At 39.4% G+C, this 25,630-nt stretch overlaps 1 protein-coding gene across 2 annotated transcripts in view; it reads right to left on the reverse strand.

The window, feature by feature from the left end:
• The window catches only part of LOC149260346 (rsm22-cox11 tandem fusion protein 2, mitochondrial-like), a 561,260-nt gene that overhangs the window by 19,529 nt on the left and 516,101 nt on the right, over positions 1-25,630 (reverse strand). The window lies entirely within an intron of this gene.

Below are 25,630 nucleotides of genomic sequence, written 5' to 3' on the forward strand. Positions count from 1 at the left end.
TCTTCATTGTGTCTCTCCTTCACCAAACCCCAAACACATGGAGAGGAGGAGACCACAGATGAAGAGTATATGTATTACAAATGATTTCAAGTCCTCTATATTTATACTAAAAAGTAGATGATGAATAGAAGTGACTATTGGGCTTCTGAGCCTACACAAGTTGTTGGCCGACTTGACAATTTGTCTTATAACATAAATAAATTCATAACTCCATGAATACTATCCTACACCGCTCGATGAGAGGGATCCAATAAAAATATCAGCTGTCATAAATAAGATGACCCACATGGAGTTTGGCCCTAGTTGCCAATTTTAACACTCCCCCTCAACTAGGGAGAACTCCATCCGTTGATCTATATGTCCGACTGTACTATCTCTGTTATCAGTGCCCTACACTGCTTTGTTCTGCTCAGCTCTGCTTTGCTCAGCTCAGCTCAGCTCAGCTCAGCTTAGCTTTGCTCAGCTCTGCTATGCTCAGCTCTTCTTTGTTGAACCATGAAGAATAAGAATTGATCGAGAATGTCTCATACCATTCTACACTGACCTGAAGTTAGTCTCAGAGTGTGTACTACTGGTCCCAGACCAGTCCTTAACTGACCCGAAGTCAATGTCATAGTATGTACCACTCTCAATGGTCCCAGACTAGTCCTTTACTGACTCGAAGTCAGTCTCAGAGTATGTACCACTGGTCCCAGACCAGTCCTCTACTGACCCGAAGTCAGTGTCATAGTGGGTATAACTCCTACAACTGGTCCCAGACCAGTATCATTGATCCCAGATCAATGAAGGTCATCCTATCATAGGGAGTACGGTAGATACAACGATGCGTCCATCAGTACTACTATGGTCCCTATCCTCATTTCCCTGTTCATTGATCAGATGAGAGGTACTTCCCATGAGTCCCGGATTGCATGGGTAGGATGCCTTGACAGGAGAACTAATCATCCTATCCACAGGAGAGCAAATCATCCTGTCTAGTGGATGCCACAGAGAACTAATCATCCTAGCCCACAGGAGAGCGAATCATCCTGTTCCACAATCGCCATGGAGAACACAACATCCAGGCCTCACAGGACTCAAGAGAACTAATCATTATGCTACACAATCGTCATGGAGAACACATCATTCAAACCTCATAAGAGAGCTAATCATCCTGCTCCACAATCGTCATGAGGAACACATCATCCAGACCTCACAGAAGAAATAATCATCCTGCTACACAATCATCATGGAGAACACATCATCTAGACCTCACAAGAGAACTAATCATCCTGCTACACAAGAGAGCAAATCATCTTTTCCACAGGAAAGCGAATCATCCTGTCCCACAAGAGAGCGAATCATCCTGTCCAGTGCGCACCACCAGGGGAGGGTGAGTCACCCTATGGTTGTATGTTGCTCCAGTAAGAACCGCAAGCCCTAGAGCTCCTAGAGCTCAATGTATACAACATGCAGGACCCTTTTACAAGGGTCTCTCGACGACTCCAAGTCATTCGGGAAAATCACAAATTTGATCTTTCCCCGGGGCTTTGACAAAGTGTAGCGACCTGTACATCATCTCAGTGTGATGGAGCCTCCTTGCTCATCGACTTACCATATCCTAGATATTTCAGTATCTAATGTCTATCTACTGGAGCAATCATCGAATATGAGATTCCTCAATAATCGAATCCTACCTCAGGTTGTCACAGAGAATCACGGTGGTATTCATCATGTGTACAAATAGCTCACTGAAGAGCTTCCGCAACCATGCAACAATCGACTTTTGCTCCTTGCTTATCCATGATATTGAAGCATAATCCAATATTAAAAGTGCTCTAGTGATCCTCCACACTACCTGCCCACTCAGCATTCGAATAATCATGCAGTTTCATATTTTCGGCAATGTATCTCAATCCATGAGAGGTTGTGCCCCGAAAATATCTCAGAGGATTCTTGGCACCAATCCAGTGAGGCTCAACCAAATATGAGCTCGCCATGCAAAACATATGTCTGGACGGAAGTTCACCAAGAACATCAACGCGAATGAGTTTATGAAATTTAGAGGCATTTCCCAAATCTGGTTCGACATCACTACCATATAACTTCTGAAAGTTAATATCCTCGAGGTAGTCACAGGCTTGCAGTTCATCATTTCACATCCGGAATCCAACTCCCTCTTACTTTTGCAAATGAGAGGGTTTGTACCTATTAGAAATAGGTCATCCTCATAAGGTGCTGGTATGAGAGGTCTATCATCCACAACCTTTGGGTAATGGTTTGGATCGGTTTCACTCCTAGTGAATCTCAGCGTTACCAGACAGCTATCGATCCTCTCATACTATGCCCGGGGTGTTTGCTTCAAGCTGTAGAGGGCTTTCTTCCACCTGCATACGCGAGATTCCTGATTATCAATCTCAAACCCTTCGGGTTGTTCCACACTTGTGGACCTGCTATATGAGGGGAATGGGCCCCTTGTAATATTTTCCTTCGGTACATCTCAGACATGTACTTTCATGCTTTGTTTTTGAATTTAGGCTTCCTGTCACCATCTGACTCACAGACCTCCGGTGCTATGTGTCAATGGACATGGTCCCCAATGGACTTCCTGTAACTTGATACAACCCTAAACTCAAAAACATCTTTGAAAATTCTATTTTCAAACACATATCTTTCCATCGACGAGTGCCACCTTGAAACCTTCATCTTCCATTGCTGAAATGGACACCAGGTTCTTCTTGCGATCAGGTACTAAAAGAGATTCTGTAATTGAATCGAGTTACCCTCATTCAATTGAGAGGTAATATCCCTTACACCCTTATCGAGATAGGTGGCATTGGCTCCAAGTATAATCCCATGATTGTTTCCATCTCTACCAAATTAGAGAGTGCATCCTTCTATCTGATGAAGTGCCTGGGGTTCCTTGCTTTCTATGAAGAGTCGACCATTTCCTTAATGACCTGCATTAACTATCATTCCTTAGATCATTGAAGATGTCCCTGGAATGATTGTTATCTTCATCAAGAGATGTGTCCCTGCTATTCGGACACTCCTTCGCATAATGGCCGAACTAGTTATCTACCTTTCCTTCCACCCTGAGATCCGGTCTTCCAATGAAGTGATCTTTAGGTAGGCCATATTCCGCTACGCCATTCTGATAATATTCTTTGCTTCGACTTCATTCTTGTTGAATTTGAAGAGGGATGAGGAATCCACTGATCCTTTTGTCCTTTCCCAACTGTTTTCGGTGATTGCTCTTTCACTTTTGCTTAGGCATTGTCTTCACCTTAGCTCTGATACCATGTTAAATTTAGGTATGTTCTATGCTAGAGCAATTTATTTAAATTTTCATAGTTAGCTCGATATCTTTTCCATATTAGAAATCACATCAACATTAAAGTAAATTGCAGATAGAACATAAACATAAATCACAGAAGACAAGCCAAGACAAGAGGACACATGATGTGGCACTAGCCAGGGACAAACCCCACAATGTGGGGAAACCCTTGATCAATTCTTCTTTTATGTTCTTCATAGTTCAACAGAGAAAGCGAGAGAGATAGTACATTTACAATAGAAGTCCATACTTGACTTTTGATATCGCATGAGATCAGTTGAAGACATATTGCTTCAATTGATTCTCTAAGGTGACTCCTTCACCTATCTTAGTGCTACATCTTGTCCATTTGCTGCACCTTAATGTGTAGCACCATCATGCTGCATCACGCTGTCTCATTCATCATCATGCTGCCCTATGCCCATGGTGCTGCATCTTTCATCATCATGATTTGACATTGTTCATCTTTTGTTGTTCATTGTGATAGGGTTGCTACAGATATGCCATTCTATCATTGTTGTTCATTGTGATAGGGCTGCTACAGGTATGCCATTCTATCATTGCTGTTCATCATTATGCCTCCTAGTTACGACTATACCTTAAAGACATCTCTATGCTGAGATTGTTTATTAGGTGACTTTGCTGCTCTCTATCTCCCTTAAATGCTGGTCCCTATACTCGAGTTCAGTTCACTTCTTGACTACAATTACTATACTTAGAATTTCAAAGAGGAAGCTGCGTGTCACATGTCTCCTTTGACTGCGTTTGAGTGTCACCATTGACTGCGTATGAGTGTCACCATTGACTGCATATGAGTCTTCATAACTGCGTAGGAATATCTCTATGCCTTGTGTATAATGTATAAGGTCACGAGTCTTCATCACTGCATAGGAATATCTCCATCATGAACAATGTATAAGTCTTCATCATGAATAGCGTATAAGTCTTCCTGATTTGCGTATATGTCTCCATTATGAACAGCGTATAAGTCTCCATCATGAACAACGTATATGTCTCCTTGATCTTTGATTTCTTTAGGCAGCGTATTAGGGCTCCTCCTTGACTGCGTGTAAGGGCCTCTTGTACAACGGATAAGGGACTCCATAATAGTGGATAGATTAGGTCTGTTTAGTTCTCCTTCGAGTAGCCTATGGAAGCCTTCTTTGTCTGTGGATATAGGGCTATAAATAGGACCTGCGGTAAGGCTCTTTCTATGCATCTTTTGTTACTGTAGCTAGGGCTTCACCTTTGGGCCAGCTTATCTTCATTGTGTCTTTTCTTCACCAAAACCCAAAGACGTCGAGAGGAGGAGACCACACATGAAGAGTATATGTATTACAAATGATTTCAAGTCCTCTATATTTATACTAAAACGTAGATGATGAATAGATGTGACTATTGGGTTTCTGAGCCTACACAAGTTGTTGGCCGACTTGACAATTTGTCTTATAACATAAATAAATTTATAACACCATGAATACTTGTCGGAATCAGATTATCTTTAGATCAATCCTACACCTCTCAATGAGAGGGATCCAATAAAAATATCAGCTGTCATAAATAAGATGACCCACATGGAGTTTGGCCCTAGTTGCCAATTTTAACAATCTCCAATACCTAGAAAAAGTTTCAATGTGAAATTGTCTTTAATTAAATTAATTAGTCAGTTTTAATTATTTTCTTAAGTTTAAATTATGGAAATGGGTTAATTAATTGGTGTTGGAAATTGTAACTAGTTTTAGTCTTCATAATTATCATTTGTATCATGTCATGATGTAATTCTTATTTTATTGTAAAAGAAAATTTGACTTACTAAAGCACTGGTTTCATGTTCGGGTCAATGGCCAATAGGTTAAAGCACCTATTATGTGCTCTAGGGTTTATATCTTGAGTAATGTTGCACGAAAGCACAATCGAATAAGGAAACAACTATCAACGAGGAACATATAAGAGATGAATAGTAGGTTGAACAACAAGCACCCTCGAAGACCTCGAAAGAATGGTATCAAAAGAATGATCGTGCAGATCAAATCATCAGGGATCTCAATGAAGGCATGTGAACTAGAAGAAACCGTCAACTTCGTGCACCACAACAAGCTCATCTTGCTCTCTTAGCTACATTTGAGCCAAACAATTTTGAAGAAGCTAGTCAAGATGAACATTGGGTAGCTGCTATGAATGAAGAATTGGATCAAATTGAGAAGAATGACACTTGGGAATTGGTCCCACGACCAAAAGATAAAAATGTCATTGGAACAAAATGGGTTTTCAGGAACAAGTTAAATGAGGATGGACAGGTTACCAGGAACAAAGCAAGGTTGGTTTGCAAAGGATATGCATAGGTTGAAGGAATCGATTTTGAAGAAACATTTGCTCTCGTTGCTAGAATGGAAGCTATTGAAATGTTCTTGGCTTATGCACCTTTGAGAAAGATCAAAGTTTATCAAATGGACGTGAAATAAACATTTCTAAATGGAGAATTAGAAGAAGAAGTATATATAGAACAACCTGAAGGATTTTTGCTCACTGACAAGAAAGATTATGTTTGCAAGTTAAAGAAGGCATTGTATGGTCTCAAGTAGACACCCAAGGCATGGTATGCCCGTCTTGATAGGTATTTGCAACAAGGATTTAAGAAGGGAAGTGCAGATAGCAACCTTTATGTAAGGGTTGAACATGATAGTTTGATGATTATTGAAGTGTATGTGGATGATATAATCTTTGGAAGTGATGATGACAGGTTAAGTAAGAAGTTTGCAACAAATATGCAAAGTGAGTTTGAGATGTCACTACTTGGTGAGTTGACATACTTTTTGGGACTTCAAATATCTCAGCAACACAAGGGAATATTTATCTGTCAAACCAAATATATTAAGGAAATGTTGAAGAAATTTCAGATGGAAGATTGCAAGCGAGTTCTCACCCCAACAATGACAAGTTGTAAGTTGAGCATAGATAACTCATCCAAAGATGCGGATCAGAGGATATATAGATCTACGAATGGTAGTCTCCTATATGTAACAACTTCTAGACTAGATGCGATGCAGGCAGTTGGGCAAGTAGCAAGATTCCAAGCAGAAGCAAAGGAATCCCATGTCATTGCAGTAAAAAGGCTTTTTCAATATCTTAAGGGTACCACAGAATATGGACTATGGTATCCTAAAGGAAATGAGTTGACCATCAAAGCTTATATTGATGCAGATTGGGCAGGAAGTGTTGACGATCGTAAGACCACTAGTGGAGTAGCCTTTTATCTAGGTGGTTGTCTTGTTTCATGGTTGAGTAAGAAGCAACCTTCAATCTCCTTATCCGCAACAGAAACAGAATACATAGCAACAACAACTTGTTGTATGCAAGTCCTCTGAACGAAACAAACTTTGTAGGATCTCCAAGTGAAGTTTGATGAGCCCATTCCAATCTTTTGCGATAACATTGGTGCCATAAGTATCTCCAAGAATCCTGTGATGCATTCAAAAACAAAACACATTTCGATCAAGTACCACTTTGTTAGAGAATAGGTTGTCGACAAGAACATCAAAGTTGAATAAATTGGGACCAAAGAATAAATTGTTGACATCTTTATCAAACCATTACCATGTGAAACCTACAAGTATCTTCACCAAAATCTTGGGATTCTCCCAAGTTCCCATTAGACTATCCTTTTATCTCATTCAATAGATAGGGGGAGTTGAGGCATGTTACAAGTCCGCAGGAGAGGCAGGTTGTCAAGGGGAGTTCCTCTTTGCCATTGATGTCAAAGGGTGTGAGAAAGCATTAGATAGGATAGAAGCATGATGTCAGGGGGAGTTATGATCGTAGGGGGAGTACTTGAATTTCCATCAATGCCAAGGGGGAGATCATTTATAGGTGGATTTTCATTGATGTCAACCCAATCAACATAGTTTTAAAAACCAGCCGGCTTGAATTGGAAACCAGTCAAACTGGCTGATTCATTGGCCGATCGGGTCACACAAGCCAAAAATCCCAGCTCATGGGTCCATTTCACCAAAAAATCAGAAAAATTGGCCCTAACTGACCGATTTAGGATGGAACCATTTGGTTTATGGTCAAACTGGTCGGTTCCATCCTAAACTGGTCGATTCATTGCCAAGGCCCCGACAGACACACACAGCTTGGTTTAGGAAGGTTCCAGGGTGTTTTGGAGAGAAACTAAGGGTTGTTTCCCTCCAAAACACCCTCTCTATGCCTTTAAAAAGAGCTAACCCCTCTCATTTGTCTAACACATCTCATTTGCAGTTTTTGAGAGTTTGATTGGGAGCTTGGAGAGTGTTGAGTTTTTGCTAGAGTAGTCATCTTGGAGGCTTGGAGTTGGAGCTATCTTGGAGATAGTTTGGAGCTTTCAATAGAGTTGGCATCTTCAAGAGAAGACAAAAGAAGCTAGTTTGCATTTCCAGGTAAGTATTTTCACTTGAAAAATTCTTCATTTCATTGTTGTCCATCTATTAAATTTTTTTATGTATCCTATGCTATCAAATCTCTAGTTCTATGCTATCAAATTTTGTAGGCTACAATGTGCATTTTTTTCCTAAATTTAGCTTTGGTTTTCCATTTTTCTTAGCTGCAATTTTTTTTTAAATGGCAATTTTCTTTGCAAATTTTAATTATTTCAAGCCAACATGGCTCCAAAAGCCAAGGACAATGCATGGGCTCATTGTGATTTGGTTGATGGAAAAATGATACGCAAATTTTGCAATAAACCTATTGGAGGTGGGGGTATTCTCAGATTGAAACAACACTTGGTTGGGATAAGAGGCCAAGTAAAGCCATGTGAAGCACCAAATGAAGTGTTAGGTCCTGTTAGGGCAGAATACCTTTCCAAGTTTGAAAAGTTTGAGGAGAATAAGGCTAGGGAGAAGGCCATCCAAGACGAAATTTCAAGGAAGAAGGAATTATTAAAAGCCATGAAAAAGAATGGGTATGATGATTATGAGATTCAAGACTCCTCTTCTATCCCTTCCACCAATGACCCCTTTCACTATGTTCCTCCTTCTCTTGGCCAACAATCTAAAGGAACAAAGAGAAAAAACATACAGAGTTATTTCTCATCCTCTGCCACCATTGCCTCTGCTAATCCCACTTTCTCCCAGCCAAGTCGTCAACCCACTTGGATCAACATTGGAAAAGCCAATGCAAAGAAACTTCTTATCAATACATTGCTAGATGGTGGTATGATGTAAATATCCCACTTAGTGTTGCTTGCTCACCTTATTACCAAGCTATGTGGGACTCTGTTATAGCTATAGGAAAGGGCTTCAAAATCCTTAGTATCATGACTTGAGGGGAGCTCTTTTGCAAAAAGAGATTTCTTCCATTGATGAGTATTTGGCCGAGTATAGAGAGTCATGGCTCAAAACAGGTTGTTCCATCATGTCAAATGGATGGACTGATGGAAAGAACCGCACTATCATTAATTTCCTTGTTTCTTGCCCTCAAGGAACCATGTTTTTAAGATCAGTTGATGCATCTGATAAGGTGAAGGATGCAACCCTTCTATTTGAGATTTTGGATGACATTATTCAGGAAGTGGGGGAGCAGAATGTTGTGTAGGTCATCACAGATAATGCCTCAAACTATGTTCTTGCTGGAAAGATGCTTGAGTCCAAATATAAGACCATATTTTGGACTCCATGTGCTGCACATTGCATAGACCTCATGCTTGAGGACATAGGCAAAGTGGAGTGGGTAAAAAACATTGTAGAGCATGCCAAGTGCATTACAAAATACATTTACAACCACTCATGGGTATTGAGCCTAATAAGGAAAAACACTAGGGGCAAAGAGCTTGTTAGGCCTGCAATTACAAGATTTGCAACTCACTTCCTCATGTTGCAATGTCTTAGTTCTCAATAGAAAAACCTGCAGAAAATGTTTTCTTTTGATGATTGCACTGAATCTCGAAGGGCTCGTAGACAAGATAGCAAAGACACCAAAAATAAAGTTTTTGACAATTATTTTTGGAAAATTTCTGCAGAGCTTGTGAAAATTACCAAGCCCCTTGTTAAGGTGCTAAGGATGGTGGATGGGGAAAACTTGGCCATGGGCTACATTTATGAGGTTATGGATTAGGCAAACGAGTAGATACGGGCAACTTATAAGTATAGGTTAGCTAAATATGGTCATATATGGGAGATCATTGATAATAGATGGAACAATCAACTCCATTGTCCTACACATGCAGTTGGGTATTTTTTGAACCTAAAGTATCATTATAAAGCTCGACTAGGAGATCTGCAGGATGGGGAGGTTAGAGTTGGATTGATTGATTGCTTGAAGCGCATGGTCCCTATCCATGCAAACCAGTTGGAAATGCATAAACAACTTACTCTTTTCAATATGGCAGTTGGTACCTTTGGAAAAAACTTGGCAAAGATGGCAAGAGATGTGGATCAACCATGTAAGCAATTCCAATTTGTTTTTCTTTTCAAGTTAAATTGTTTACAAATTTACAATTCAAATTATCTATAAATACTTGTAATTTTTAAATAAGTAATAAACTAAATAAGTTACTAATTAATGTATTTTTCTTTGCAGCATATTGGTGGGAGTCATTTGGCGGCCGATGTCCTCAATTGCAAAAGTTTGCAATTAGAGTTCTCAGCCAAACTTGCAGTGCTCTAGGTTGTGAGCGCAATTGGTTTGTTTTTGAGTGCATACACACGAAGAAGAGAAACTGTTTGGAACAAAAACAGTTAAATGATATTTTTTTCGTGCAATACAACCTTCACCTAAGACGGAACCAAATGATGAACTGAACACCTGATCTAGATCCCATTGTGTTGGACGATATTGATCCAACCTCAGAATGGGTGGAGGAGACTGAAGATCATGTGTTTGATGTTGATTTTGATATTGACATGACATTAGTGGGGGATGAAGCAAATTTGGTAGCGCCTTCAAAACTAGGATTAGTAGCCGCATCAAGCAAAGGCAAACAACCAATAGAATGCACTAGTCATGCAACTCGATCAACTCGTGCTTCCATTAGGTCCACTTCTATTCTTATTGGTGGCAATGCTATTGAGGTTGCAGATGAGGTTGAGGCATCCTCAAACTCTGATCCAGATGATGTATGTGTAGCTCTTGATGATGATCCCGTGTCTAGTAGTGGTGACGAATTTGATGATTGATCATGTGTAGACTTGTAGTCTTGTAGTAGGCCAATGGCCTCATAGCTTGTAGCATTGTTTTTGGACTTTATAGGCCATTTAGAGCCTCATTGCTTATGTATTTTGCCGATTATATGTATTGCACTCGTGCCATTTAATATATTCACCTTTATATGGTATATAGATGAGCAAACTTTGCATATTTTGTCTTTATTGGCCTGGAATCATGGTTTTAAGTCTTAAAAATAGTTTTTTCATTAAAAATTAATTATTTAATGTATTTTTTTAAAATCGGTTCATTGATATCTGACTAGTCCTAGTTTGACTGGTTCCGGTTTTTAAAACTATGGTGTTACCCTGATCTTCGATGCAAATTTGGCATGGAATGTAGTGGTTTTTTGTCTCCTAATCAATCTAGTTAGATTCTCCTCAAAAAGATCTTTCCAATGATATGTGGTACCCCACACAGTTCTTTACGGTTTGAAAGTTATTTGCATTTTAAGTTGAAGACCCAATTTTGTGGGCTAAAACCCCAAAGGGTAGTGACATGACACCTTATCATTAATTCACCTATGGTTGTCAATATATGACAATAATTCTTGCCGCAATCTCATTGTGTATAAGTTGAATAACTTCAAGAACCAAAGGCAATAACCCAATCATTGACTTCACAACCTTGGTAGGACCAAATGCACTAAACCAATCATTGGTTTGATTGTTATTAATATCAAATTTAAGGCTTTTATTAAGATTTATTAAGGGTATGTTACTAATATTAATAATTAAATTCAATAAGTATTAATACAAATATAAGTGAATTATTAAAGTAACCCACCTACCTTAGAATAAAAGATACATATTAAAAAAAAACTTAGAATAAAAGATATATATTAAAAATATTTAACATTCTAAATATTATACTTCCCAACGTTTACTTAATAAAGTCTTCCCCAAAACACTCATCACTATTATAAATGTTTGCTTAGGGCTTAATATATTCATCATCAGTAATTTTCCAATGTCTATTACCTTCTGCATATAAAACGAGTATATACCTCTTCTACAGGTGTGCGAAAAAGGATGAAATGAACAGTTAGCGAAAAAATTATCTCTGAAATTTTCGTTACCCTTGAGCCACCAACGCTGCACTTCAGCAAGGATAGGGTTTGCTTTTGTGGATCGTTCTTAATTGCAGGTTGCATAACAGGCTTTGATTTCAGTTTGTAATCAAGAAATGAACATTCTAAAGAGCTAACAGATGTATGATAATACTCGGATACCCTAAGATACTTCATCACAGATATTTCAGAACGTTATGGTTTTGCTTATATTGGGTTTAGTCCTTAACATTCATCCACCGCAGCAAAGGAAGGGTTAGAAATTAAGAGCTTCATTTGAGTTTTTCAAATTACAGATTGAAGATAGAAAGGAGGCTCGATGTCACATTTGAATATCAACCACATCAGGTAATCCAAAGTTATAGTGACTAAGGTGTGTAAATTACTCTTGCTTCCTTTAGTGTTTTGTAGTTTAGTCTTTGACTGGTTTGTTAGAATTGGTTTACGACTAGTTTCTAGGCATTTTTCTTTTGGTTGGTTCTAGATCTTGTTAGGGACAAGTTCAGGAATGTGTAAAACTGTTAGGATCTAGTCTATGTCTAGTTAGGACTATGTTAAGGTCTGTCCTCAAGTTTTCGCACTAGGATTGGGTCCTCTGCTTCAAGGTTGATTAAGCATACAGCAGGTCTTCAAAAGGTAGCACACCAGCACGTCCTCACTACAAGGTAAGCTAAGGTGCGTCTGTTTATAATTTCTTTCTTTTTGTTTTGATGTTTATTTACTTGCAGGTATATTCAAGGTAAGGTACATCCATTTGGGTTAGAATTATTATTTCTGTTTTGGAAAGGGAGATTTGCTTGGGTTTGTTGCAGATACAGAATGTCAAGGCAGCATCATTAAAAGACAAACAGCCAAGCATTGAAGAATATCCAAAGAAGTCAATCATCAGGAAGGGCAGCATCATTGAAGGACAAAATTGAAGAACCTCAAGCAGCTAAGCTTTGAAAAAGCAGTCCATCATCACTTCTGCAGTAAATTCAAATCATCAGCATCAGCAGTGTCAAGTCTTGTATGCCTTGAAAAGAGAATCCTTTTGTAAATTAAAGTCAAGTATTGTATATCATTTTAATTGGGAAAGTCAGTGCCATTGCCTAGAGTTGAAGAGGGCAATTTGTTTGAGTCAAGAGTTCTTGGTTGTTGGGACTGGGGTTTAAGTCCTAGTGTTCTTGGTAAAAAATTCATTAAAAATCTTATTGTAACGTGGCTCATTGTCCCTGGTACAGGAGTCTACACCTTTTTTCTTTTTTCCGTGTTTAGTCTCTATAGGGTAGTAGAGTGTTGCTAGGCTGGTGAATGAAGTCACTTTCAGGTTGGGGCCTTAAAACACTTCAAGGTGGTAGGGTGCTGCTAGGGCGAGTTGGGGCTCGCTAGGGTGTTGGGGCATCCTTTCAGTAGACTGTTGATAAAACCAGGGCATCTTTGAATGCTTTTCTAGAATTCTAGGAAGTTGTAACTTTCATTTCAGTTGGGGCTGAAGATAAAGGAATTTATTAGAAAAGCATTCGGTGGTTTTTGACCCGGAGGGGGTTTTCCACCTAAAAATCTTGTGCCTACTGTCTCTACCTTTTGCATTGTTGTTTAATGCTTTTACTGCATAATAATAATAACTGAAGATTAACTAAAGCTTTAAAAGATTAATAAATTGCTAATTGCTAAGAAACACTGATTCACCCCCCCTCTCAGTATTTCCAACACCACTAATCAATGTCAGCTTTTGCACCAAAGATTTGCACACCTTCATTATAAGGCTTTGCCTGACTTGAGCAGGATGGTTATAGGGATACCCAAGATTTAGGTGGATCATGAAGGTTTATGTCAGCGTTCAGGGATGTGCTAGTGGGAAGAATATCAAGGGACCATTTCCTTCTAGTAGCAGCAAATCTAAGGAGATTCTTCATCTTAATTCATTCTGATTTTTGTGGGCCCATGTCAACGAAGTCTCCTGGAGGATATTTATACTAGGCGATCTTTGTTGATGAATTCTCTCATAAAACTTGGATCTTCTACTTGAAGACCAACGATCAAGTTTATGATGTGTTTAGGGGTTTCAAGGCTCTTGTGGAAAATCAAACTGGAGAGAAGATCAAAATCCTGAGGATAGATAATGGAGGAGAATACACTTCAAATGAGCTGAAATAATTCCGCAAAGAAGCTGAGATTAAGAGGGAGGTCACTGTTCCATACAACCCTCAACAAAATGGAGTGGCTTAGAGGAAGAACAGGTCCATCTTGGAAGCATCTAAAGCCATGATTCATGACCAAAAGCTTCCTATGTTTCTGTGGGGAGACGCTACGGATACTGCAGTGTATGTCCAAAATAGGAGTCCTCATCATGCCTTGGGAGACAAGACTTCTGAAAAAGTATTTATAGGTGTGAAATCAAAAGTTGGACACTTGAGAATCTTTGGCTATCCTGTCTACTTTCATGTACCAAAGGAAAAGAGGTCCAAGCTAGAGGCTTCAGAAAAGAAAGGCACATTTGTTGGTTATTGTGAAAATTTTAAAGCATATAGGATATATGTGCCATGTCAGAGGAACATTGAGTTTAGCCAGGATGTGACTTTTAATGAAGATGTTACCCTTGGGAAAGCAAGGAACTCTCATGCCCTTGCGATCTCTGAGAGAAGAGATGATTCTATGGATGAAGATGTTGAGCCATCCATCCCTGAGTCTGATCTGGTTGATGAACCTATGACACCCATGGATCCTTTGGATCCTCCTCCTTGTGATCCTCCCACAAGAAAAAGACCCCTGTGGCTTCATGAGACATTACAAGATGCAAAGAGACACCTAACCTCGAGAGGCACCTTCAGAGAAAGCAAGCAATCTCGAAAATATCAGGGATATGCTGCTTTGATGAGTGACATTATACAATCTGAACCTTGTAGCTATGAAGAAGCAATGAAGGAACGGGTTTGGAAAGATGCCATGGCCGAGGAATATGAGTCCATCATGAAGAATGATGTATGGGAGGTGGTTCCGAGACTTGAGGGGAAGTCTGTTGTGACTTCCAAGTGGTTATAAAAAATCAAACATGCAATTGATGGTAGCATTGAGAAGTTCAAGGCAAGATTTGTGGCTAGAGGATTCTCCCAGAAAGAGGGAGATGATTATGATGAGATATTTGCATCTGTTGCGCGTTACACTACCATCCAGTCCATTATTTCTCTTGTCGCTAATCAAGGTTGGATTTTTCACCAGATAGATGTGAAGACAACCTTTATTCATGGCATACTTAAGGAAGACGTGTACATGGAACAATCGAAGGGCTTTGAGAAACATGACAAGGAAACCCATGTTTGCAAATTGAAGAAAGCCCTCTATGGTTTGAAGCAAGTCCCCATGGGCTTGGTATGATCAGATCAATGGATACTCGATGAAGCTACGAAAAACTAGAAGCAGTGTTGATTTGAACCTCTACTTCAAGGTTGTCCAAGGTATGCCTTTGATTTTAGTTTTATATGTTGATGACTTATTCTTGACAGGAGCAAAGCCTCTGATCATTCAGTGTAAGAGGGAGTTTGCCTTCGAATTTGAGATGAAAGATCTTGGGTTGATGCACTATTTCCTGGGCTTAGAGGTGTGGCAGAGACCTAGTGAGATTTTCCTTAGCCAAGGAAAATATGTTTTCAAAATCTTGGAGAGATTTGGGATGGTGGATTACAAATCCATGGCCACATCGATGGAGGCAAACTTCAAGAAGTTATGTGGTGAAGTTGCGGGACCAAATCTAGCAGATCCTTCTATCTACATTGGACTATCAACTATGGACTAGGATATACCTCCAACGATGAGTTGAGACTGCATGGATATATAGATGCAGATTGGGCTGGGAGCATCATTGACAAGAAGAGCACATCAGGGTGTTATTTTAGCTTGGGGTCTACATGATTTCCTAGATGAGCATGAAGCAAAAATATGTTGCTCTCAATACAACCGAGGCAAAGTACATTGCAACTAGTATGGATAACTGTGAGGCAGTGTGGTTGCGAAAGCTCTTTGTGGAGCTATTTGAGCAGGTGCTTGATACGACTGTGATCTACTATGAAAATCAAAGCGAGATCCGACTTTCAAAGAATCCAGTATTCCATGACAAGTCGAAGCACATTGAGACATGTACATATATGATACTACAAGGAGCAGTGAGGCTCCAACACATATTGACTAATGAGCAAATTGAAGGCATTCTCACCATGCCTTTGTTGAAAGAAAACTTCGTATTCTTCACATTCTCTTTCAAAGATGTTGATGTCTAGGATAGAATCTTAAATCACTGAGGCTACCAAACCAAGTATCACGAGTCTACTTTGCAACAACGGAATAGAATACAACAATAAATCAACATGTGCACAATATAAAAAACTTTTTACAAATTTTACAACCCAACTTCGTTATATTAATCAAACTGATAATACAACAGTCTAGGGCTCTCGTACTAGGGATAATGGCCCTCAAATATCCATTGATACAAAGATATACAACAACTAGGGTTTGGTGTCTTTCGTGATTACCACAAATCTAACTTGAACAAGATACTCTGACCATCTGGCATTCTCAATTCCTCTCGGTCGTACCCTGAACACACCTACCTAATCCTTCGGCTCCCGATCTATAGCATCTGCCTCTATCAATGCACCAAGTCCTTCTGGCCACTAAATATTGTCTCCACCTGCTCTCTCATTGATCCTCAAACCTTCAATGCATCAACACATCAAGACTCTTGTCGAGTTCTCCACAACTTTGTTTGCGAACAACTCTCAACTGCCCACTATTGCTCCTTAGCTACTTAGGGACTTCAACCCACTATAGTTTTCCTGCACTGCTCCAATGAAGATTAACATAAGGCACGAAGGCCTACCACCTATCACTGCAAGATGTCGTTCTCCCACAATGAGCACGGGCTTGGAGGACTGCCCAACTTCTGCTGTAGATGTCCTTCTCCACAAGGCAAGTCTAGGGTTACTCAAACTACTCTTGGCTGATCAAACCCTTGAGCTTCTTCTTCTGCCACATCTATTAATCCTCTACAATCCTCCCAAGTTGTTCTTTAGGTTGCTCCAACTTTGCCTCATCTAGGCGCAGACTTGGTCCATTCTCACGCTACCCTCCATCAAACCACAAGCGTCTAATACATGTTGTAGCATCTGCTCACCAATTAGGGCATCCAACCACTAGGATCACCCTTCCTCTTAACTTATAATAGTCTTCCACACTCTATCCTCTCCTAGGACCTCATCCTCTAGCATCCAACCATCAATCAAGAAGACATCTGCAACATACTGTTGCTTCCTCCTTGCCTTGGGATCTCTACCTGTAGTAGTCTGGTTAGGGTAGACCAAATAACCCTAAATCCCTGCTCAAATCACTATATCTCCTTCTCCAACTGGGTTGCCACTTATGCTGACCACTCAAGGCTCCTTAAGCACTGTACTTGCTCTTAGAAAACTTCACAAGACACCCTCTGTTAAATTTCAGACTGCTCTATGCTAATTCAATTTACTTTTAGCCCAATTCATTTCTTCAATTAATAATCTTTCATCAATAATTAATATTTCTAATCATTAACAATAATTGAAGATAGAACAGTAAATGAAACAACAAAGGAGACAATCAACACATCAACAAGAGACACTAGATTTCTGGTCAATGACCAGGGAAAAACCCACTACAAGGAAAACCCTTTGAAATTCTTCTTCTATTAAATTGTCATAAAATTTTCAACAAAGAGTACAATGAGCCAATACAAAATCATCCAACAAAATTAACCCAACAACATTTAGAAATATGTTCCCAGCATCAATATACATGAGAGACAACTTTCCCTATTTGCATTCAATTGCGGTCAAATGTCAATTTGCAACCCTAGAGCCCAATTGCATGGAGGAACAAGTGTGTGTGTGTGTTTGAGAGATTCCAACCGCACAGATTAGCATGCTTGCTTGCGGTTATTGTTGAAAATTTCTTGTGCCAAGCTTGCGGTTATTGTTGAAAATTGCTTGTGCCAAGCTTGCGGTCGGAAACCAAAACCCTAACACACATGCGAACCTCAAAACTTGCAATCTCGGACTTGTACGAACCAATCTCCTCAATCCAGCCTAAGACCTGTGCGAACCAATCAATGAAGAAGAGAAGAAGAAGATGCTTGGTGATGTCCAAATGAGCTTGAGGTCACTTGTATTTATAGGCTTCTAAGAGTGTCCATTTTCCTGTTAAGACCGACCTGTCCATATGTGTACACATGGGCTTTTCTTAAAAAATACAATTTCCCTTATCCAAATTGAGCGCTTCAATAGTCAAAATCGGTCCTCTCGAAAAGAGGAATCTAGTCCCATTGTTGGAATTTGTCACTGAGCTGCCAAATTAACACTCCTTCTTAGCTAGGGAGAAATTCCAACTGCATCATGTAATAATCATATGTATCTTGTCATCATATTAGGTCTTATTAACCACTGGAGTGGCACCTGATGATTGTATGAAGACTCCATGCCCAAGGATGATCCAAAGGACAATTGTACCATTAGATATCATAAGTCAACAGAGTTTTTTAACTCTACTTCTATCTTTTCATCATCTTTCTTGTACCTAGATTCCACACCTTGCGGGGAATTGTAATAAATGATACTAGTAATGATGAGTTTTTGAGTCTGTAACAAGCCTAGGATGTTGGGACTCGATCAGCAAACGAGTACACCTTGGAGTGTTATTTTATCTAGTTAATTATCCTTTCTTTTTCAGAAGCGGATAATTTTATGGGTTTTTTCACTCACTTTTTACCCCAAAGTCGGGGTGACGTTTTGAAGGTTGAGCCCCTAATGCATATTAGTGTCTAGAGTTGATGTGTATTACCATACCAGATCACAAAAAAAAATTCGTGGAATTTAGTTAGGTCTAGGTAGTCATTTTTTAATTTTTTAGATTTCCCGCAGGTCAAAAATTGCAAATAAAATTGTACTTGTAATGTAATAAGTGATGTCTAGAGAAGTTGTATGGGGTTTGAGTAATGAAATTTACACCTCTCACCCTCAAATTTCTATTATGACATGCTTTGATGGGTTAAAAATGTGTTTTGAACCCTCAAAACCCACTTTTCCTAGGTTTAGTGGGAAATCTGGCAATTAATTAAGCCAAAAATTAAATAAATGGGGAAAAATAAATATCCACACGCTAAATGTTGTGGAAATGAGGTGGAAAATTATGGGGGAGTTAAAGTGAAGTCCTAAGGTGATGTGGACTCCTTAAATCAAGGAAAGGACATGTGCTGAAATAAAACCGAATTTCAGGCATTAAAGGAGAACGTTGCTTACTTGGAAATACGAATTTGTGAAGTTAATGCACATTTGGGAGGATTTGGGAGAAGAATATTTGGTGGAGATTTTCGTGAAAAATTGTCCCCACATGGGTTACCACCCATATACACTTGTCATTCTATCATAAAATTCGAATTTGGCACATAAGGGAAGAAGAAAATGATATCCACTTGCCAGAATTCGATTTTTACACTTGGCATTAGAGCTCCATTCAACAAATTCGAATTTCTCTTTGGGATTTTCACTCAATGCCATTTGTCATTGTCATTCTTCATTGGGATTTTCTCCCAACTCTCTATATAATAGAGCCATGGGCTCTCACATTGTATATAGAAGGAGTTGTTGGGTTTGCGGAGACTTTGCTGGATTTTGTATTCATCTTTCATATAATAAAAAAAAAGTCTTTGGGGTTACTAGCTTCTCTTGTGGTGCATTCTTTGGTTGATGAGGTATACCTGTTTCATTTGATGTTATTATTCATTTGATTTTACATTTTCCATCTAGTTATTTTTTGTGCATTTGCCTGAGGGCATTATTGTCTAAGGAGGAGAGATTTGCCGCTATCTCAAATCTCTTTTGGGCTTGATATATTTTGTGCTCTTGTTGTAGCTTGTTATTTTCGGTTGAATGACAAGCTCAACTTGGCCTCTATATGCCAAGTCTCTTTTGCACTAACAATTGGTTCGCAGGCATTTTTGTGTTCGAAGGATAGGTTGCCAACTCTATTGGAGTGTGAGGACTTCTTTGGTTGGAATAGTCATCTCCAAGGATATCAAAGATCCCACAAGTTGGTCAAGCCAACAATCTCATAAGACATAAAGAGATTTATTTAAGAGGGGGTTTCATGAGCCCTTTCCTTCTTTTCCGTCTTGAAAAATATCACATATTTTCTTCTTTCATTTGTGTGCATATTGGTTTTATCTAGCATTTGAGGTCCTATTTATTTTGCATGCTAACACTTTTGCTTAATTTTCTACAGGTGTTCTTGTAAGCAATTCAAGTTTGAAGAAAGGGAGCTGAAGCATAAGCTAAGTAACCCTTTTCCATTTGGAAACTCAAGTCCAAGGTTATTTGGGCTTTCCATTTGAAAGCATTTCACTTCATTCTGAAAGAAAAAAACAATTTCATTTCTTAAAGAGCAATACTTTGAAGGCACTGGTTGTTTATGTATTTCAAGCTTATCTTATGTGTTTATGGTTATTGCTCATATTGGTTTTGCTTATAAACCTTAAAGAAATAATCTATTTAACTCTAACAATTCTCCTAGAAACTCACATATTTTTTAACTTAAATTTTCATTAGGGATCACCCCCCTTATCTAACCTAGGAGATAGCTCAAACAAAGAAAGTTGGGATTCGTGTGACAACCCCTTCTCTAAGTTCCCTGCCACCAACCACACCTTGTGGGGTTGAAAGCTTTTCTCACTGACTTGTAGGTAGGTGTAGGTGGCAAGGTCAACAGGTCCCATCTCTAATCAACTCTATTTGCTGAAACATTCTCAAATCCAAAGGAGAAGAATCATCAAAGAGTTAAAGCTACCAACCTCTCCAACAATGTGGAAGGTCTTACTGGACACTCTCACCTCATGTCTATGATAGTGGAGAAGGTCCTATTAGACACTCTCACCCCATGTTTATGACTATGGGGAAGGTCCTATTGGACATTCTCACCCCAAGTCATCTCATTGAGAAATAGGCGAGATACAACTTACCAAGCAAGGATCACAACCATCCCATGATGTAATCAATGGGCGAGATACAACTTGCTATATAAGAGGTAAGGATCACATCCATCCTATTGCTTGTTGATCTTCCCAGCAATGACCCTCAAGAGTCATGTGGTAGAACACCTGCATCATAATCAGCTTGGGTGAGATACCCAACTTACCAAAGGTAAGGATCACACACCCCCAAGCACTCTCTCAACCTGTTGGCCAAACGGGGAGTGGTAATCCCAACAAGCCCAGCTTGTGGGTATGATGCCAACTAGCATATACTCTGCATAGACCAAGATAGGGGAGCAACATCTTCGACCCTATGGGTAACAGATAGGGGTGATACCCTATTGTCTAGAGATCCCCCAACCCACAAGCCCAACTTGTGGGTATCATGCCAACTAGGATAAACTTTGCATAGACCAAGATAGGAGAGCAACATCTTTGACCCTATGGGTAACAGATGGGGGTGATACCCTATTGTCTAGAGATCCTTCAACCCCAAGAGCCTCCATCTCAATTCCTCACCCTGGAAGCTCAGACATGGTGGAAGAGTTGGCTCAATGTCCTCAATCAGCGATGCCCCTTATCAGGAAGGGTCACATTTGTCAGTCCACGCTACTCTCTGGAGACCAAGAACTTCCGTTTCGGCAAAGCTTTGGTGAGAATATTGGCAATTTGCTCATCTGTCGATATGTGATAGAGTCTGACGAGTCCTTTCTGCACCATGTCTCAAATGAAATGATATTATATCTCTATGTGCTTGGACTCGTCATGCAATACGAGATTCATTGCCAGACGGATCCCACTCTTGTTGTCACAACATATCACTATGGTGTCCAAAACATGATCAAACATCTCTGCAAAGAGCTTCCTCAACCAAACTTCTTTGCAGATAGCCATGCTAGCGGCAAAGTACTCTGCTTCGGTAGTACTCAATGCTATGAACTTTTGTTTCCTGCTCATCCAGGATACCATGGAAGATCCAAGCCTAAAACAACATCCAAACGTACTCTTCCTGTTGACAACATCTCCTACCCAGTCAACATTGGTATATCCATGAAGTTGAACATCTCCAACAAAATATCTCAGAACAAAGGTGATTGTCCCATGCAAATATCTCAAAATGTGTTTAGCAACAATCCAATGTGCATGGAGAGGCTCAGTCATGAATTGACTCAACGTGTTCACTGCATAGCATATGTTCGGACGACTGTTCACTAAGAACATCAAAGCCCCAATCAACTGTCTATATTCGAATGGATTCGCCAAATCAGGTCCTGGCACTTATCCACATAACTTCTTGAAATTCATTTCCATCAGAGTGGCAGGGACTTGCATTCTATCATTCCAAATTTCTCCAACAACTTCACGACATATTTTCCTTGTGAAAGGAAAATCTCACCGAGCCTTTGCCACACCCCAAGGCCTAGGAGGTAGTGCATGAGTCCAAGGTCCTTCATCTTGAATTCAAAGGCTAACTCCCTCTTACACTCGATCATCAAGGGCTCACTACCTGTCAAGAATAGATTGTCAACATATAAAACCAAAATCAATGGCATACCTTGGACTACCTTGAAGTAGAGGTTGGGATCGGCTTTGCTTCTTATAAATCCTAACTTCACCAAATAACTGTCTATGCAAGAGTACCACGCTTTGGGGGCTTGCTTCAAACCATACAATGCCTTCTTCAACCTGCAAACATGTGTCTTTTGATCCTCTACTTCAAATTCCTGTGGCTACTTAATGTACACTTTTTTTTGTAACATGCCATGGAGGAACTTTGTCTTCACATCCATTTAATGAAGGGTCCATCCTTGACTTGCGGCGAGGGTAACTATCGAACGAATGGTTGTATATCGAGCCACATGTGAAAATATATCATCATAATCTTCTCCCTCTTTCTGGGAGAATCCTCAGGCCATGAACCTTGCCTTGTATTTCTCAATGCTTCCATCGACTCCATGTTTGATCTTGAATATCCATTTTGAAGTAACCACGGATTTCTCCTTCGGTCTTGACACAACATCTCATACGTCATTCTTCATAATTGATTCATATTCTTTCACCATAACATGCTTCCAAACTTGTTCTTTCACGACTTCTTCAAAGGTGGGAGGTTCGGCTTGAATCATAGTGCTCATAGATGCAACATATCCTTGGTATCTGCATACCTTCTTGCTTTCTCTAAATGATCTTTGAATGGGAATTTGTCTCTTGTCATCTTGTAATGAGTCACAAAGCCAGAGTGGCCTCTTCCTGGCAAGAGGATCAAATGGAGGAGGATCTACATGGTCCATGGGCTCCCTTGGGATCATCAATAATGTCTCTCTCGGATTCAGGCACGAAAGGACCATCTAGAATATCCATATCATCATTCTTCTTCTCAGGAGTAGGAGGTGGAGGAAGGTCCCTTGCTTTCCCAAGGGCAACATTTTCATCGAATGTTACATCCTGATAATTTCAACCTTCCTCTGAGCAAGAATATATATTCTAAATGCTTTAGAATTTTCACAATATCCAACAAACGTACAGTTTCTTCCTGTGGCTTCCAACTTGTTTCTTTTGTCTTTCGGCACATGGAAATATACAAGGCAACCAAAGATACAAAAATGGCCAACATCAGGCTTGACACTTGTGAACACTTCTATAGGGGTCTTGTTGTCTAATGCTTAATGAGGCACCCTATTTTGAACATATACTGCAACATTTCTTGCTTCTCCCCAAAGGAACTTCGACAACTTTTGATCATGGAGCATGGCACGAGCGGCTTCTACAATGGAAATATTTTTTCTTTCAACTACTCCATTTTGTTTGGGAGATTAGGGCACAATCGTCCCCTTCCATATACCTTTCTTCTTGCAAAAATCGATGAACTCATTCAAAATGTATTCACCACCATTGTTAGACCTGAAGATCTTAATTTTCTTCCCTGTTTGATTTTCGACCAAAGCTTTGAACTCCTTGAACATTTTGAAGGCTTCATCCTTGTGCTTCAAATAATATATCCACATCTTTCTTGAGAAGTCATCAATGAAGGTGATGTAGTAGAGATGGCCACCAATAGAATGTATGGGCATCAAACCACATATGTCAGAATGAATGAGTTGGAGGATGTCTTTCGTTTTGTTCTCACTAGAGGGGAATGGTACCCTTGTCTTCTTTCCACTAGCACAACCTAGACACATTCCATCATGTTGGGTTTGAACATCGGGAATACCAGAGACCAATTTCTTCAATTTTAGAACAACATCATAATGTAGATAGGCCAATCTTCGGTGCCATAGCTCACTTAGATGATTAGTATCATGGACCAATGCTAGAAGAGGTCTACCATTGACTCTATAGAGTCCTTCAAATCCTGATCCCAATGTGAATGCATCTCTCATAGGTGATCCGATAGGCCAGGTAAGAAATTTTGCCTTGATGAAGGCAACTCTCATCCCTTTGTCTTCAAAAGCAGTTATTAATACCAAATTCTTCTTCAAACCCGATACATACATCACATCATGGAGAAAAACTGAATCTTTGGAATTCAAATGAAATTCGACAAACCCAAAGCCTTTAATGGGATGAGAGGAGTTGTATCCAAGAATAATTTTCAAATTTGAATCCTCTACCAAATTAGAGAAAACTTCCTTATACGTAGAGAAATGATGAGTGGCCCCACTATCATCCAACCAACTATCCCACAAATCCGGAGGAGAGGAACTAGTGAGAGCATAAATAAGAAAATATTCAGATTGATTGTGAACATCACTTTCATACCAGAAGTATCTTGACTTCTTTTGAGGACAATGGTCTTCTTCACGATCACTTGGAGTTTCTCTTCTTCTTCTATCATCTCTTCCATTATGATCATTCCTTCGATCATCTCTTCTTCTTTGCTTATTAAACATGTCATTGTTGCTTCTAGTGTTGTAGCATGGACCATTGTTCTTCTCAAGGCAATCCCAAGCATAGTGTCATTTCTTATGACAATTGTAGCATTCAATGTGTGACGATTCCTTAACTCTTCCATTCCTTCTATTTGAATTTCGAGGAGGCTTTCTTGAACTTGATGGACCTCCTTTTCCTTTCTTCTTCTTGTCATGAATGATGAATGCAACGAGCTCTCCTTCTTCATGCATTTGTATCCCGCCCCTAGATATCATCCTTCATTCTTCTTGAGTGAACTTTCCAACAATCTCATTAAATGATGGAAAATAATTGTTATTGCTTATAGTGGTAATGAAAGTTTCCCAAACAGGAGGGAGACCTCTAAGAGTTACAATCGTGAATTCCCTAGTAGGCACAGTTTTCCCAACTCTCTGCAATTGGTCTTTAAGACGTGACATCCTCATAATGTAGGTTTGCATAGCCTCTCTTTTGTTCATCTTCATGTCTTTGAGTTGATCTTTCAAGGAGATGATTTCATTCAAATTAATCAAGTTTAGGCTTCTGTGATCCATATCAAGATTATAAAAAAATGGTATTAATCACATCAAGAAATATTTCTTGATGTGATTAATACCGGATTTTTTTTATAATCTTCATTCAAATTGTTGATTTCATACATGTCAACTATCTTATCATACATGTCTTTAGATTTTTTCAAATTCCCAACATAAGCAAGTAAATTATCTTGTAAACCATCAGCTATACTTAACTTCGCTTTAAACTCACCTTTCTTGTGCTTGTTCTTGGCAGTAGCAGAAGCATTCTCAGGAGGGTCAGGTACTTTTCCTTGAATGAATTCCAAAACATCATTGTTATCAACTATTATCTCCAACTTGATTTTCCATGCAACAAAGTTAGATGAGTCACCCAACTTTTCATGTTCCTTGAAGAAAGAGGAAGACATCTTGACTTGATTAGATAGGCTCCTTCAACTTTTCCAAAGATGATTGCTTCAAATCTTGTCTCCTTTTGGGCTTGTCCTTCACCTTAGCTCTGATACCATGTTAAATTTCAGACTACTCTATGTTGATTCAATTACTTTTAGCCCAATTCAATTCTTCAATTAACAATCTTTCATCAATAATTAATATTTCCAATCATCAACAAT

This window comes from Pinus tabuliformis, chromosome 6 (assembly GCF_031772625.1).
Source record: "Pinus tabuliformis cultivar Carrire ecotype Pingquan chromosome 6, CPIR1, whole genome shotgun sequence".
Classification (NCBI taxonomy): Eukaryota; Viridiplantae; Streptophyta; class Pinopsida; order Pinales; family Pinaceae; genus Pinus; species Pinus tabuliformis.